Source organism: Pseudopodoces humilis, chromosome 5 (assembly GCF_049639895.1).
Source record: "Pseudopodoces humilis isolate 2021_Gansu_Grassland_sample_001 chromosome 5, ASM4963989v1, whole genome shotgun sequence".
Taxonomy (NCBI): Eukaryota; Metazoa; Chordata; class Aves; order Passeriformes; family Paridae; genus Pseudopodoces; species Pseudopodoces humilis.
Window position 1 is genome coordinate 38,999,990 of NC_142204.1, and position 16,969 is coordinate 39,016,958.

General features: G+C 38.3%; 1 protein-coding gene across 1 annotated transcript in view; it reads right to left on the reverse strand.

Annotated features, from left to right (window-relative positions):
- Nucleotides 1–15,644, reverse strand: part of FRS2 (fibroblast growth factor receptor substrate 2) — a 49,977-nt gene extending 34,333 nt beyond the window's left edge. Inside the window, exon 1 of the mRNA XM_005519350.3 lies at nucleotides 15,545–15,644. The gene's annotated coding sequence lies outside the window, so the exon portion shown is untranslated. The remainder of the gene's footprint in view (nucleotides 1–15,544) is intronic.
- Nucleotides 15,645–16,969: the final 1,325 nt, after the last annotated feature.

Below are 16,969 nucleotides of genomic sequence, written 5' to 3' on the forward strand. Positions count from 1 at the left end.
AGTTCAATTATCATGCAGGTAGCACAAATATTTAACCTGAAAAGGAAATACAAAGATTAAAAGAAAATGTGTGCCTTTTCTACTCTTATAAGCTCAAAGGACCATGTTTTATGTCAAAGATTTGAACATTACAGCCAGACAGCTTTCAAACAGTTGAAATTGTGAAAGTTCTTTTGACCTTATACTTATGATTAAAGCTAAACTTTTAAAAGTTTTGAGTTTCTTTTAAATATTCTCTTTCATAATAAAAAAACCCCAAACCTACAAAAAAAAACAAACTAAAAAAAACAAACAAAACAAAAACCCACATTACATTAAATATGTCCCAAAAGCCATATTTAAGCACATGTTATGAAGGAATGAATGGGAGGTAGGAAGAAGGATGTAAAAAAAATCCATAAAGAGAAGAAATTCAGTTGCATTCTACTCAACATAATTTTCATTATTAGAAGTACTTTAACCACAGTGTTTGATTTTAGTTACATAAAGGGAGTAACTTAACTGTACAACTTTAAAAAAAAACAAAAACGAAAACAGTGAATATTCATAATCAAACAGTTGTGTAACACTCACTAAAGATTAAGTTGGGCTGCACCATAATTTTTACACTGCCAACCTCCACTTGCTTGCCTGAAAAAAAAACCACCTGATTTCTTACCACTGTTGTGAAATCACAGGGAAGTCCAAATGAGTCAACACTAATATTTACATACCTATGTCCTACTCCACTTGTTCTTCTTTATATGTTGACACTAAAGCCCAAAAATGCCAAGAATAATTATTTTTAAAATTTGTAATTTTCTCTACTGCAATTATGTCTACTAGAACTGACATAACAAGAAGAGGTAATAAAAAAAAACAACATCTCTTTCAAAACCAAGCCTGTTTCTGAGGTAATACAAAGTCAGTTTATAACAAGGGTACTCACATGTATAAAAATTAGCTCTATGTTTATCAAGTAGTGTGAAGCTTTCCTTTTGTAAATTTAAGAGGCATTGCAAGGTGAGACATTTTAAATTAACTGCTTTTCCTTCTTAGAATGCTATTTTGTGTTCCCCTCAGCTGATCTAAAGGTGACAATAGCTGAAAGACATGGTCTTTCCTACTCTGGCCATGCTCCAATTAGCCAAACTTCAATCCCAACTACTGTACTGGTCTTGCAGATCAAATGACCACACTGTGACCAGCACCAACAAAAGGAAGGCTGGACCATGACGCCTAAGGAGAAATCAGACCCTTCTTTTTTCTCAGTAGGTCTCACTTCAACCATCTTAAAGTCGTCATGAAAATAAAGCTTCATTATACTCTAAGATGAATTTGCTAAAATAAATTAACCTGTGCATCACTTCTTCAGAGCCCTAGAGAAAATCTAAGGGAAAAGAAACCAATCTGTAGGCTCTGAAACTGCTTTCTTTTAAAATACGTTATGCAAAGCTAAGTTCATAGAAAGGCAAAGTTATGTGCAAAGTGTAAATCTGTTTAAAAGTTGGAAGTGATTTATACATACAAAGAACAGTATTTCAGTTGCAACATCAAAAATTGTATTGATAAGACTTATTAAATCTCAACTTACACACATAGCTTTAATATTTCTAACTTCCATTCACACTGCAGTGTCAAATACAGCTTCAAAAATTCCTAAATATTTAAGAACAGAATTAGTGACAATTTTTCCAGTACAGATTTTGTTTTCTTACGTAAGTGCATTTAATTTTGCTTTCTTTTGTTTAAAATAAGAACAAAAAAACCTCATTTAAGAGTACAAGTTAAGATTAAGCTCCTGACAGTTAAGCTGTTTCAGCTGACTGATGGAAGTCATTCCCATCATTTCTCAATAAGTCAACTACAGATATCAAGTTTTAAATTATACTTTACATAAACACTCTGAATGAAACTTCTGCAAGTTTGTCATTTGCTAAACCTGATCACTAAAGTATTCAGCAAGCATAGCTACAATGAAAGATTTTTGTCCGCCCATCTGCAAAAGACAAATAGGAGAAAAAATAATTCAGAGTAATAACATAAACTTTAAGCCTTCACATTTCACATCTGATTTCTAATGACACTGGCAAGATAAATGATTTGCTTTCACCTTACACTTACTACTGTCCTAGTTTACTGAAAACCAGTTTAAGAACTTACTAAACTACTTAGCTTTTAACTTTCAGGTTAAAAGGATATCTTTGAAATGATAACTACATATTGTCTGAAAATATTTTGGCACTGGCACAGAATCTGCAAAGAATAGCCCAAGCTTTAACTTAATTATCCTTTTACAAGAACTGTGGTTTCAGAAAATACAACAACTTCGTAAACATAATAATCACTAAGAGTAATTGCCTTTGGCAGTAATGTCACAAAGCAAGTTTGGATACCCAAGATAAACCATGACTCCTATTATTTCTCTCTGTACTCTTCAGTTAATATAAAAACCCAAAAGCAAATGAAAATGGTGTGTCTAACACTGTACAAGCAAACAAAACACAAGTTTCTGTCAGAGCAACATATTATCATCAATAAATAATGAAATCAGTCAACAAGCATATGTTACAGAAACTGCAACCCAACAATAAAATCTGCAAAAGTTACATTATTTACTAGAACAGAAATAGAAAGGAACTGATGGAAGTTTAGATGCAGTTACAGAAGCAGTGTGAAATAATCATTATGCTACTTACACTGTACTTTACTCCCAGATATACTATCCACTTACTGCAACCCCTTTGTATACACTAGAAGACACCCAAAAGCACAGAAGCCACTTATCCCTGCCTAAAAATATTGCAGGTATTTTGAAAGCAATTTAGAACTAAGAAACATGATAATCAGCTAATGTTAATACATTAAAACACTGTAATTCAAATTCTGTATGTAATAGGCAAGATTAAGATAAATTAAAGCAAGCCCACCAAATTCCCAAAAATCAAGCTTCTTCCTAACTGATTTCAAGTCCCCTTTCTTTATCAGTTCCCACACAATTCCCTCTGCTGATTCACTGCCTTATATTGCCTGGCTCCTACAACTTCTGTTGTACCAACCTTTAGGCTGCTCACCTATGTGAAACTCTGCAAGTTTTCACAAGTCCAGTCCTACATCTGAATTGGATGTATTCTCTCTAATAGTTGATCATTAAAAGAAGCGAATTATTACTGTGTTTGTAAACATATGTGCTTTGATATTACTGTACAACTCCAAGTAAATTACTTGACTCTGAACATTTTCCATATTAGTACACTAACATCCCTACACTCCTGCATAAATTCAAAGCCATTTTATGTTGACTATCTGAATATGCAGCTCGATTTCTTCACATTACCCCCTAAACTACAGCAAGAGAAAACTGTTCGATTTAGTTGGAAGTCACACTGTTTAACAAGGAGGACTTTTAGTTTACATTATTTCAGTCATCCTATATACACCTGTAACACCTCAAGTGAGAGGGAAGCCAAATGTAGTGCAGAAGGGAAAAGAAGCAGTTAGAAAACTTTTAAATAATACATGATAGAACTACAACAAGATTATATTCATACCTTGCTTCTGCTGTGCCAGCTCGTGAAAGCCTGTAGTATGATGCAAGGAGGGCTGCTGTCAAATTCTGAAACCTGCCTAGTGCTGCAGGCTGATATAAATTCTCTTACTGCAGCAGTGACTTTTGCAGGCAGCCCTATTACACCTTCAAACAAGACCATGAGCATGTTAACTTTGCCCTTTCTAACAGCCCCACACAGCAGCAGCATGAATCAATTAACCCCAGTGGTGTAATTTTTCTATTATTCAACCTGAATTGCATTAATTCTTGACTGCTGAGGCAATACATTTTGTCTATTATATTAACTGAATGATGATCAAACTGGATAGAACAAATTTGTATGGGTATGTTAATTTTAGCCATTTTTGTACCTTATTGTGTATTGAAGCAAGAGCTGAGTTCTTTAACCTGTAGCATATCTAGGCTTCCTTGATGGTCATCAGATAGCCTAGGGAACAAGAAGCAATCATAGGATTCTAAGAACTCAGTCTGCTACTTGTGTGGTACATGTACATGACTCATTTGAGAGTTTCCCTAGGGAATCTTCTAAAGTGGACACTTTTCAGAAGTCTCAATATATTTTTAAGTGTTTAAAATCTCTGCCAAGTCACTACTATAGACTTATGCCATCAATTGTGAAATATGACCTTAGCTGAAGCACATCTACTAACTTTGTTAGTTTAAAAAATACTAAAACAGACTTTATAAATAATTCTTAAAATCCATATAAAAAGCAATGCACCACAAAACCCACTAGTACAATTCATTACGTTAGGCACAGGTCTAATGTGCGCTTGTGAATGCACACATTTCACAGAGAAGCATTTACAGTTTTCTTGAAAATAAAATGAAGTTCTGGGAAGTAGCAACCACCATCACCAAGAAACCAGCTGAGAAATTCACTGTACTCACTAAGGGCCAGGCCCCAACAAAATCCCCACCTTATTCAGGAGACAAACACTGAGCCACTCACAAATCAGCTGCTGAATTGCCGCAGTTTACACCATGGCATCTTAAAGCAAACAAACAAAAAAATACCATAAGGCCATACTGTAAACTCCTTTACAAATAGTTTAATCATGCATGTGCAAGAGGATTGCAAAACAAACTACAGAAAAAAGTGCACTACCTGCCCCAAGATATGCCATCACCATTTCTGACTTAAAAAACTACTGACATCCAGTTTAACTGTTAACACTCCACCCAAGTGTACAGCTGCTAGGCAGAACTGTGCTATTCAAACAAACTTTAAAAAACAAAAGTAGAGAAAGAGAGAATGATCTACTCACTGTGCATCTGCCCCAGTACAAAACTTTCAAGCCTTGGAAATTGTTGCTATTAATTTTTTTTTTTTAAAAAAAAGCAAAAGTCCCTTCCTGGTCCCAAATCATACAACATTTAACAAGGAATAAAGGAAATCCAGCTTCTACATTTCTGAGATTTTTGCCGAATTTACATTTAACAATGGTTTTACTTTCACTACTAATGTAAGAACAATGTAATCACAAATACAGATCTGAAACCCAAAAAAAGGTTAAATGAAGTCTGTTATTAGGATTAGCCTATTATAATAGCCTATTAGCCTATTAGTCTGTTATTAGGATTAGCCTATTATTATAAGAACTATGTAAAAAACCCACTTCTACTGTTCACCACTGCTAGACTTTATTGTTCCATTATCAGAATGGAACTTCCTTGTTTGAAGTCAAGATTATAAGAAAGTAGATTTCCCTAGTACAGCACACCCAAGAATAAACCTAAAGTGTAACTACTTTAAAAAACTCACTAATACAGTATGATAGGACACTACTGCTAAGAATCCAGTGCACTCCTACAGTGCACTGCTCATTATAGAAGCCAGCACCAATGAAATAGTACCACTGCATCCAGTCATCAATGCAAGAGCAGCCTGATAGGTCACATATCAACTGATTCTAGCTCTACTTATCAGCATAAAGTATCTTCTGGTAGTCAACATTTAATCATTTATTTAGAGCTTTCCCCAGAGTACACCACTTATTACGTACTTTAGTCTGTCCTCAAGGCCTCAGCTGAACACATTCTCTCCAGACAACTGAACAACTACAACTACAAAAAAACAACATCTTCCCTATGGAGAGCTTATAACCAGTAATACTAAAATGATATGGCACAATCAAACCTTCAGAGAAGTAGTTTTAATTTGATACTACTGACAATATTAGACTGCTTTTCAGTTTGATATGAAACTATCTTAAAACCATACCATTGACAATTACATCCATTTAACAAATAGAATTCTGTATTACAGCTGACATGAGAAACACAAACCCCTCAAGAGAAATAAATTTAAATTTAGCAGACATACATGAAGTTGTGCTCTATGAGACCAGTGAATAGTGACTTAACAGAACAACAAACTCTAAAGCAGAAAGAAATATTTATTAAGCAAATGTACTGACACTTAGGGACTAAAATCATAAAAGAAAACACATTTGTGAAGGTCAGATGATCAACGTAACACTGTAGGCAAAGAAAATCCAAGACAAACAACCTGAACTTTAGATTTTGAAGAGCACTTTGTTGCAATTTACTAGTAGAAATATTTCAAGACCCTAAGTGGCCAAAAGTATCTTAAAATAAGAGTCATAATGTACACTTAAACCCAAAGAGTCCTACAGAAACTAGAAGCTTATCTAAGTTTCTGGTATATGTTGTACCTCTGAGACAAAACACACATTGCTCTAGAACTAAAGAGCCACAGGACAAGCTGGAAATGTTCTCCCAACCTCTGTTATCAGAAGAAGTTCTGGAACCTAGGGAGGGAGAGAATATAAGTACTGCACAAGAAAGGGTCACCTCTCTACAAAAAAAAAAAAAAAAAAAAAGAAAAGAAAAAGAAAACAAGAGGGAAGAAAATATAAAAAAATAAAATAGTTTGCCTGAGATCTATGAAGCACCTTCCCTTTTTCATTTCCTCTATACATTCTTTTCCTGTCCAGCAATTTTTAGGAATGGAGTAACAGAACTGACCAATTGGCACATATTACTCAGAATTTCTCTAACTATAGGGACAACAATATTGTTAATATAATACTAAATAAATACCACAGAGTTCATGCTTAGAGAACAACTTATTGGACTGGATTTAATATTAGCTTGTTCATTACTTTTTAAGATCTAAAAAGTCTTAACTAAATGCCTTTTAATTATGAAGATTAACATAATGGCATCCTTACTAGCAAAATTGCAAGTGCAGAGGAAACTCTTTCAGGAACTGAACACCATCACCTAAAACTTGTGCAGCGAATGGAGAAAGAGACAGCTATCAAGAGAGATAAGAAGGCAATAATTCACATTCATACTGAGATCTGAATATTTGCCAATTAAATGCTTTTTGTAGCCCTAAAGTAGTGAGCTATTATTTAAGAATTTAAGATTACGTCCAGTCTAGCTGCACAAATACTGTATAGTCTGACAGGAAACATCCAGCTTACGTTAGTATTAACATTGGTACACCTGAGAGAATTAACACTCAATCACTGCCCTAGTCCTTTTACATTTATGGCATTACAAATTGGTACACTTACACTGCATTCTCAATTTCAAGCTATGAAAGTCTACTCAGCAGATTTTGAAAGAAGAAAACATAATGCAGCTGCCATGACACAGAAGAGATTCACAGTGATTTTACTATCCTAAAACATTTCTAAGACACATACAGCAAGCTATACATTAAAATTTATTATTTTCTCTATTTTGACTGGTTTACGTTTTCATTATATTACCAGCCCAAAAAACTCAAAGTACAAGTAGCTACAGCAGTTACCTTTCTCCAAAATAAATCCCCCCAAAAAATCACAAACAAAATGAAAAACATAAGCCACTGAAACCTTGGGACCAAAGCTTCATGAAACATGAAAAAAATATTTAAGAGTGACTTGGCTTTCCTTAAGAATAAAAAAATGTATTACCTCTGTTAATGTTAGCATTAGTTCTGCAATGAGTCAAGTATATGGCATAGCACTTAATACTAATTTGATTGCCAGTTTAATTCAATTCTTATATTATTTCAATAAAAGTTGCAGATTACATCTGTCTCACCAAAGAAACCTTCAAAGTGCAGAAAACAATATTTACTAACTGAAATCATGCATGATACTAAATATTCACAAAATATGACACTGTATTCACACAACACATTTTAAAGCATGCCACCCGTGCACTTTACTCCAAAGTAAAATCACTGGATGAATAAATCAGATTTAAAATATATTCAACAATATATGTTTCCCAAGCACCTATAAGAAAAGATCCAAAGGTAACATGTATCCCTGCCCACTTACATAGTTTAAAATATTATTTATCTATTAAATATTACTTATCTGTTAAAATATTGTTTATCTGTATGAGCAAAGAGACAACAGGATACTCTAATACCCAAGAAGAAAGGTAAGAGGAGCAGTCATTTTCTCTTGTAATAGTATTAACATATAAAACATCCCAGAGGTTTTGTAAATCTAAGTATATGACATGAAACATAAGTAAAGACATGGTGGGAGAAGAAAAAAAAGGCAGAAGGAAAAAGACTACCATGCAGAAATAGGAGACGCTGGTCTTTGAATTCTAAGACAATAAGCGAGATTCAGCTTGATGAGGAAAGTAGCAGTCAGACTACTAAAAAATCGTAGCAGCTGTATTTTGAACAGATTGCAGAGATAGGAATATCAGCAGAGGGAGAAGGTACTTGAAGTACTCCAGATGGCAGATACAGAAACTTCATTTGCAAAGACAGAAAAAGAAAATGTGGTCTTGAAAATGTTATTTGGACAAGGAAGGAGTACATGAATAAAACATGACTTTCTCAAGGAGAAGAAAAAGGGTTATTCCCAAACAAGTGCCCTCCCTGGGTGAGGGAGGATTATTACACTGTCAGCAGCATTGCAAATGGCAGGCAAATGAGTAAAGTTTGAGAGAGAAGATAAAGTGCTCTGAAACATTCAAAATGTTTATGATGATAAAAAACACCTAAAGGAAATAGAGGACACACAAAGAATGAAGACACACAAAGAGCCATGAATCTCTACCAAGTTTACAGCAACCTAAATATAGGACATGCAGAGATTTCAATGAACGTTGCATACTTTAGGTACAGAAGTGGGAAGATGCTTGCAGCAAGCAGCACTGCAAAGGCAGAAGAGAGTCAAGGCTGTGACAGCCAGGCAGGTTTCCCTACATCATACGTCCTCTAATTCCCACAGACCTAAAGCAGCTTAGTTACACATTTTATAAAAAGCCCAACTACACTTTGAAAATGTAAATATTTTTTTAATTGTATTATAGCACCACCTGACAGATGAACAACAGCAACTACTTTCAATTATAATTTTTGTGGTGATTTAAAAGCAAGACCATGTTTTATTTGAATTAAAATTTATGTTCTAACTACATGCTTCAGTCAGTGTGGAGTTACTGAAAAATACAGACAGCTAGAAAAAAAGTACTCTAATACCCTCTACTTGCAATGGTTGCCTGAAAAGGCTAAACATGTTGAGTGACATCAAGGGGAAAAAAGTCCCCTTGTGTTTCAGTAAGATTTTCTTAAAAGAAAATAACAACTGTGCTTTAACGGAGTAATTCAAAGAGATTTAAAAAAAAAAAACAAGCCTACAACAAATGCTAAGATGTCAGAAGAATCTTAACATACTTCCCTGAAGAAGTAGCCCCCCCTGTGTTTGCTTGGTATCTTAATTTGCCTTTGGTTTCAAAACCCTAGGCTTGCCAAGAGCTATTCCTTTCAAAACCTCAGGAATTCCATTACTAGTTTTAAGCTAAATTAAAGGAAAATAGAAGCATTCAATGCATGGCAAAAGTACGCACAAAGTGTTTGTTGATATTCATAAATAGACTGAAAAATTTACCCATGTCTGAAGGGTAACTGCTGCATAGTCAACTCAGTTTTGCTCTGCCATGCTGCTAAGCAAAAAGCTACTGCTGTCAGTTCAGACAAACTCAGCATAAGATTGATACATTGCTACCAAGATCGAACACAACACTAGATTGTTCATCTCTCAATTCAAGTTTAAATATAAACTACAGTTTGCATTTCTGTAGGAGAAAAAGAGGAAATAGTGAGAGTTCCCTCTTTAAAGCAACTGTTTCAGCATCTCCATTAGGGAAAAATGTCTCACTGTCTTGGCAAAAACCAGTCAACTCTCCACTGTCAAACATCTTGCAAGTAATGAAATAAAAACATTTACTCTCAGAAATTCATCTAGTATTGTGCTGATGAGTATCTTTCCAATGTCCACACAATTGGGTCTCTTCCAAATCATGGTATTTTATGATTCTCAGCAAGCAGTATTACTACAATCACATTTGCCCAATAAAAAATGGTAAGAATGAAATGTCCCCACCTGCATATTGTGCCAGGTGTCATACTATCACACAAGAAGGTAATATCCCTGTGTAAAGCATTTAAGAAAATTTTCTTGAAAGACAAATGCTTCATCTGTGTCAAGGTGTGCAATCCCAATAGATAAGAACTACTATGCAGTTTAACTTCTTTGGCAGCAGTGACAGAACAGTGAAAATATCAACACACTATTTTAAACTGCACCTCTCATGAGAGATCAAAGATCTGTATCTTGCATTAGAAACGCAAGAGTCTGGGTATATGGGATGGAGAGTTTATTTTACCCTTGGAAAGGCAGGAAATTAGTATAGTATTTTACATTTGCTACAAGCACAGACGATTAATACGCTATTTGTGAATTAGATTTTTCTCAATAGAAAAGTAACAAACACACATACAAGAAAAATCTGAATAGCAAGATATACTTGAGCATCTTTTCCATAAGATACACATTTATCATAAATTAAGGAAAGAAAAAGGATAAGCTCAAAACATACATTTGGGGTATTTTTTTAAATCCTGGTCCAAAAATGTACCAACACAGAGGTGTTTCTATCTACAGCCAAAACAGAACCTAAACATCTATTAAAAAGAAAAAACAAAACCAAAAACAAACAACAAAATAAAAACTAAACAAACAAAATACCAAACCAGTTCTGTGAGAAGGAACAGCAGGTCTAGTAACTGGCTGATTCTAGAAGCTGAAGTATAAATAAAGGCCATCCAGCATGGTCAGGGGTATGATTGCAATGACATGCAACACAATGATTTTACCCCTGCAGCATCTGAGAGGAACACAGATACTAGTGTACTAGTAACTAGTGTTACTGCCTAACACTGATATTAGTATTACTTTGTAGATTAAGATTCAAGCAAAAAGATCAGGGATTACCCTGGACCACCTGAGAAGTCAGTGACAGATTACATATCACTCTTGTGACAAAGAGCTTCTCATCTCACTACCCCACATATGGATGTAAAAGCATTTTAGAAAAACAACAAAATAAAACATGAAATTAAAGTACTCTAAGACATGAGAAGGAAACAGTCAGTAATCACAATGCCATTTCCACTAATTAGAAAAGAATGCATATAGTCAGTCCCAAGCATGCAATAATCATGAATTTTTATTGTACAAACATCAGAAATAAGTTATTAGTTCTTTTTATTTAAGCCAAGAGGTAATTATTTCTGTTGTCATTTAAAGCTTGAGGGGAAAACTGAAATTGTGGAGAATCCCATGGTTGTAGGAAGAGGAAACTCAATAAAGAGTGAACTAAATTCTCCATCATGATTGTTGCCACCCTGCCAGATGCAGTGAAGATGAAGCTTTGAAAAATACACTATAGTTGGAGAATACACGACATACGTACTCAGACATTTGCATGCACACATACTTCCATGAGAAAGCACCACATACCCGTTTATCACCAGTTCAAATTTAAAAAGAATCGTCACATCTAGCACTGATTACGCAGAAGGGTCAACACCAAAAGATGACGTTCAAGAGCAGAAAACTGAATGTCTATTACAACTGCTGTTCTACAACTCATACACCACCAAAATACCACCTACATGCCCTACACGATATTAAACATCTCTGGACAGCAGTTTTCAGCAAAAAGTCCCTCAAATCATTTTGACGAAAAAACAGTAGCAGACAAAAATAAAACCCATAATGTTTTTACAGAAAACGTTACCTAAGAGCTTCCAGCAGTAGCTACTGCCCAGTTACTCATCACCACTGAGCAAAGAGAGACTACCACCCATAAAGACTTGCAACAGTGAATCATGTAAGAGCACACTAATCCACTTTGGGAAAAATTAATCAAGGTAACTGACCAGTGAAGGTAGGCTGAGCTAATACTGTCCATTTAATGGCTGATTATGTAACACTGCATACGGCTTCTCTGGTGGACAGGATTATTATGCATGGTAATCTATGGCAGAAAAGGAGAGACAAATGGATGGAGGACACTGTATCTACAATTTTCACAGATATTAGGGGATAAAAAAATAAGACAAAAATCAATGCCTATCCATATCCTGAAACATTAACTACAACACCTATGACAGGCTGAATAAGATAGATTTTGAAAACCACTAACCATTATAGCTACTTAGGAAGAGAAGTCACAGACTGCCTCCCCAGAAACCATGTGAAGTTAGAATGTGTATCTTACCTCAGACAGATGATCTAGCCACATAATTTTCATAGATTTGTTATGTCTCTTTATCTACTTGTTACTGCAAAATACACTGCCATTTTCTTAGAGGACACTGATCACTAACTTTCCTTATTTATGTCTTTTATATTTAAAAGCTCAATATAAATGCCAAATAAATTCATTTGTGGAGTAATTTGATGAATACCAGTTGTATGAAACAATAGGTATCAAATCTTTTTTTTAAAATGAGATACTATATAAAAGGCCAGATTCTTCCCCCAGAAATCCCTTCAAAGCACCCTGGTTTAAGGGGTCTCAGATGTAAATATTCCCATGAGCCATATCCAAACGATGTCTTCAAACCCTTAATGCTGTACCATCTTAACTTCACAGAATTAAGGCCAGTATCAAATATCCTTTAAACTGGCATAATGTGTCACTGTCACCAAAAGAAACAGACACACCCTGCTCCCCTTACCGCTTGCTTCCACCCCCATCTCTGCGCCAGCACAAATGTTTGTGCAGCAAACTGATCCAGCTCAAAGCGAACCCTTCCCTGCCTGCCCCTCCCCCGGGTTAGCTCAATCCTCAGCCCAGCTCACCAAATAACCATACAAGTATTTGCCTGCACAAAGGAGGAAGCAGCAGAGCAGGGTGGAAGCAAACAGGACCATGTTTTTCCATGGTGGAGCTGGTCTGTGCCAGCTGTAGGCCAAGGAAGGAGTAGTAGGTCGAGTCCTGCAACACCAAGCTCATAGATCCAGGCCTACGGTGTGCTGCTCTTGCCCCTCCTCTCTGGGATCCCAGCCCTCCACTCACACAGCCACTGACAGCTATGCAACTGCCGGGTCAGTCGGTTCAGGGTGCCGAGTCAACTGAAAACTAATTCTACCAAGGGAAAAAAAACACAAAGTTGCTAATTTTCAGCCAGTACAGGTTCCTGAACCACTTCCCAGTGCAATCCTTACCAGCACAAGGGAGGAAGAGAAGGAAGGATGCTGGAAAGGTGGGAGGTCCAATTTTTATCAGCTTGGGATGCTGTGGAAACACTCAGACACCAACATGTTTTAAATTTCAACTTGCCTGCAGAGCTAAATGTGACTATTTTAATCAATTTTTTTCCTAAGATTAAACCTTATTCCAATCTTTGCAGGAAGATGCAGGACTATGGCTAAGCAGCCATAGTTTATTTAGGCACAAGACGCAAGAAGTGTGGCCAGTTCACTACATTTGCCACTTTCACCCTTCATAGTCAATAAAACAAAGAGAGAGCATTAGTTTCTCTAACTTACTGATAGATTTACCAGATAATTGTTTTAAACATCACTGATTAAATGAACTCAGATATTTGCATAAGAAGAACATACATGGAATAAAATTATTACAGCCATGTTAAGTATTATCTTAACCATAGATTAGTAGTCAAAAGAAATTCAAATGATTCTGGTGATTAAAGCTGTCTAACAAACCTCAGGAGTGAATTTCATCCATTATTCAAAAGGTTGTTTTGCTAAAACTACAAGTTCCAGTGATCACAGAAATTAACAAAATTCATTTCCATGAGGTCATAATCAAGACACCCAATAAACATGGATGTAGCTACTTTCAAGCTAACTTTTAAACAACAAAGTATCATAAATAGGAGGACAGTCGTTAGCAACAATCTTTTTAACTTGACCACCAACACTTGACACAAAACACTGACCTGCAAAGTGAGCAAAACCCTGAAAAGCTATTTAACCATATATTCCTACAACTGCTGGCACACTGTTTCAACAAGCATTTTCAAAGCATCCTCGACATGGAAGTAAATAAACTCAGGGACTCTCAGTCAAAAAATAAGGTTCTTAATTTCTTTCCCTTTAGCACGGAGTTAACAGTACTTGGACCTGAACTGGTGTTTTACACTGATACAGGTTTCCTTTCAAGCAGGCACAGACAGGTGTGCTGTTCAAATGCACTTGCTAACCAAGGAAAACAGACAATGAATCTCCCTGGCAGTTCTGCTGATTTCAACAAAAAAAAATCAGAATGCTTATTGGATCTGAAACCACATATCAGAATACCAAGCCACTTTTAACACAGCTTTAAAAATTCCTTCAAACAAATCTTTAAAAATTCGTTTTTCATTTTACTAAATACAAATATACTGTAGAATTAGGAGAACAGATTAAATGTCAGGTTCATGATATGGAATTACTGTTAATGTTAACACCAGTAAAGATTTATTCAGAGAACTCTTTTTGCTCATTACACTAAACATCACTTTGTCACTAGGCCTTAAAGATAAAAAAAAATTAAATATTCCTGTATCTTCATATATATATAGTCACAAATAAAATGCTTGTTAAAAATATTCATATCAAACAACAGCTAGCAACTTTCTGAACACTTACTAAAATTTCTTGATTTCTACACTATTTCTTCATTATAATAATATAGTATGCAATGTTAGCATTATATGCAATAAAAGCATTACTTTCAACTCATAGTCCAACAACATTCCTAGTGATTTTTAATCATGATTATCACATCTTATGCAATGACTTTGAACAAGATGCAGTGACCATGAAGATGCAAAAACATGCATTCTTCAAATATTTCAAGTTTAGATGATCACTCAAGCCAAATCAGCACTGAGACACCTTTTGATGTCGGTGTGTCTTCAGATCCGTCCTTGCTACATTTACTTGTATTGATATGTCACAGGATGGGCGGTTTAAAATGACGAGGAAGTGAGCTCGGTATCGCTTTCATTCATACACACGGCACCCCTTCCAAGAGCCTGGAGGAGCCCCTTCCCCTGGCAGGCTCTGTCTGCGGGTCCCAACCCACTGACCCCACACAGCTCTCAATTAGTCTCGCACCTCGAAAGCCCCCCGGGTTTGCTCAGCGACGTGGAATAACAAACGCACTTGTCTTGGCAGGCATGTGACGGACGCAGCTGAGCCAGAGGAAGGTGCGAGGGCTTGACAGGTGACACGAGATGAGACACGACCATCGGACACACCGCGCAACGAGAGGGCGGTCAGGCAGCCGGGACCGCTCCCCGCGCCAGACCTGCCTCCAACACAGCCACAGCAGGGACAAATTTATCGCCTCGTCTTTTGTTTCTAAACTCGCACTCCGCTCGTCCACCGCCGCTCCCGCCCCAGCCCCAGAGTAAGGCAGCGATCCCCCTCCGTGCCCGGCCTTCCCCGCCCAGAAACAGCCCCGGGCCGGAGCCCCCCGCGCTTGTGGGGGCCCGGCCGCCACCGAGCTCCCGCGCCCGGACCCACGGGGAAGGAGCAGCAGGTCCTACCGCGGGGCACGTCCCAGCCCGGCTCCTGCGGGAGGAGGCCTGCCAAGGGGCTGTTCCGGGGCCCGGGGCTTCCACTGGGAGGGGGCGGCAGCGGAGCCGGCCGGGCACCCCGCAGGAAAGAGCCCGGGGAGGGGGCGAGGACCAGCACTCACCTGGGCCATGAGCCCCGCGCTGGCCGCCGGGCCGGGCCGCCTGTGACGGGCGAGACGGCGGCCCCGCGTCGGGCCGGGGCACGGCTGCGCCTCCGACCGCGGCAGCGACAGGGCCGCGCTCTGGGCCGGACCCTGCCCGGCTCCGCTTCCGGAGCGCGGCGCGATCGCCTTCCGGGGCAGCGCCCGCGGGGCCGCGGGGCGGGCGGGGCGGCGCCTCACGGCACCGGCACCGGGAGTGCCCGGGCGGAGCGGCGGCCGCGGGGCTGAGACGGAGGCCGGAGGGGAGGGAGGCGGCCGGGAAGCGGGTCTTGCTGACTCCTCAGGTTTGGGGGGGGCGAGGGGAAAAATCAATCTGTAATTGCGCGCACGGCTAGGAAGGATTGGCTCGGTTTGCTGTCACTTTTGTAGCACTCGGTGTCGCGGTGTTACTCGAGGCGCTGCCGCGGTGGCTCCTCGCCTGCGGCCGTCGGAGTTGGGCTGTGTTAGTAAGGCTGCACTACATGCGACTGAATTTTCAATGCGCAAAGTCTGTGCGCATTGAAAACAAAGATACAGCACAATTGATGTGGGAAACAAGAACCAGAGGAGGTGCCACATCTGCGCAGGTTTATGGAAACGCTTAACGCTCCTGTTAGCCAGTGCAAAAAACCCCACAGGTTTGTTCTTGCTCTCGCTACCTTGGTGTCACTGTGTCTGTTCCCTCTTTACAGAGCAATACGTGTGACAGGTCTTGGACCAGAAGACACTGTGATCTACGATTACACTTGAACGTGTAGGTTTTGTCCCATCGTACACAGAAACACACTGATCACAGAGCAGCCAACAGCCTGCATCAAATTCAGCTTTGTCTCTTCTTGTTATCCACCTGCTTTGGCTGTAATCTAACTTCTGAACTCCTCACCAAACAATGCCTTGCACCAAGTTGCTTCATAGTACAGGTCTGTCCATGTCTCTGACTTTCTCGTGGTTTGTGCAACTCCTCTTTTAACTCTGTTTCAGTTACCTCATGATAAGGAGAATAGAAAATCTTGCTCTCACAGTTGCTCACCTTCTTCCCTTCCCTGGACAGTTACTGCTTTGTAGCAGAAATGTTGAAAATAAATGAATCATAGTACTCCACAATCCTAATACTCATTTAATCTGTAGGTTGTGTGAGAGTTGAAAAAGCTGAAGTCTATGCAGCAGTTTTCTTCAGATAGACATGCTAGAAAGGTGATAATACCTAGAAGGAAAAGAGTGGAGAGAGCACTGCTGTGGTTTAGCATTTGTACCTCCACAGCTGTTGGCTCCTGTGCATGTGAGTCAGGACCCAGAGGATGAGATGGACTGAGCAGAGTAAATGGGATTTTCCTATATCTGAGTCATGTAATAGGTGAAGTCATGTAGCAAATGCTGTCATCTGACATACAGTGTGTGCTCGTATGC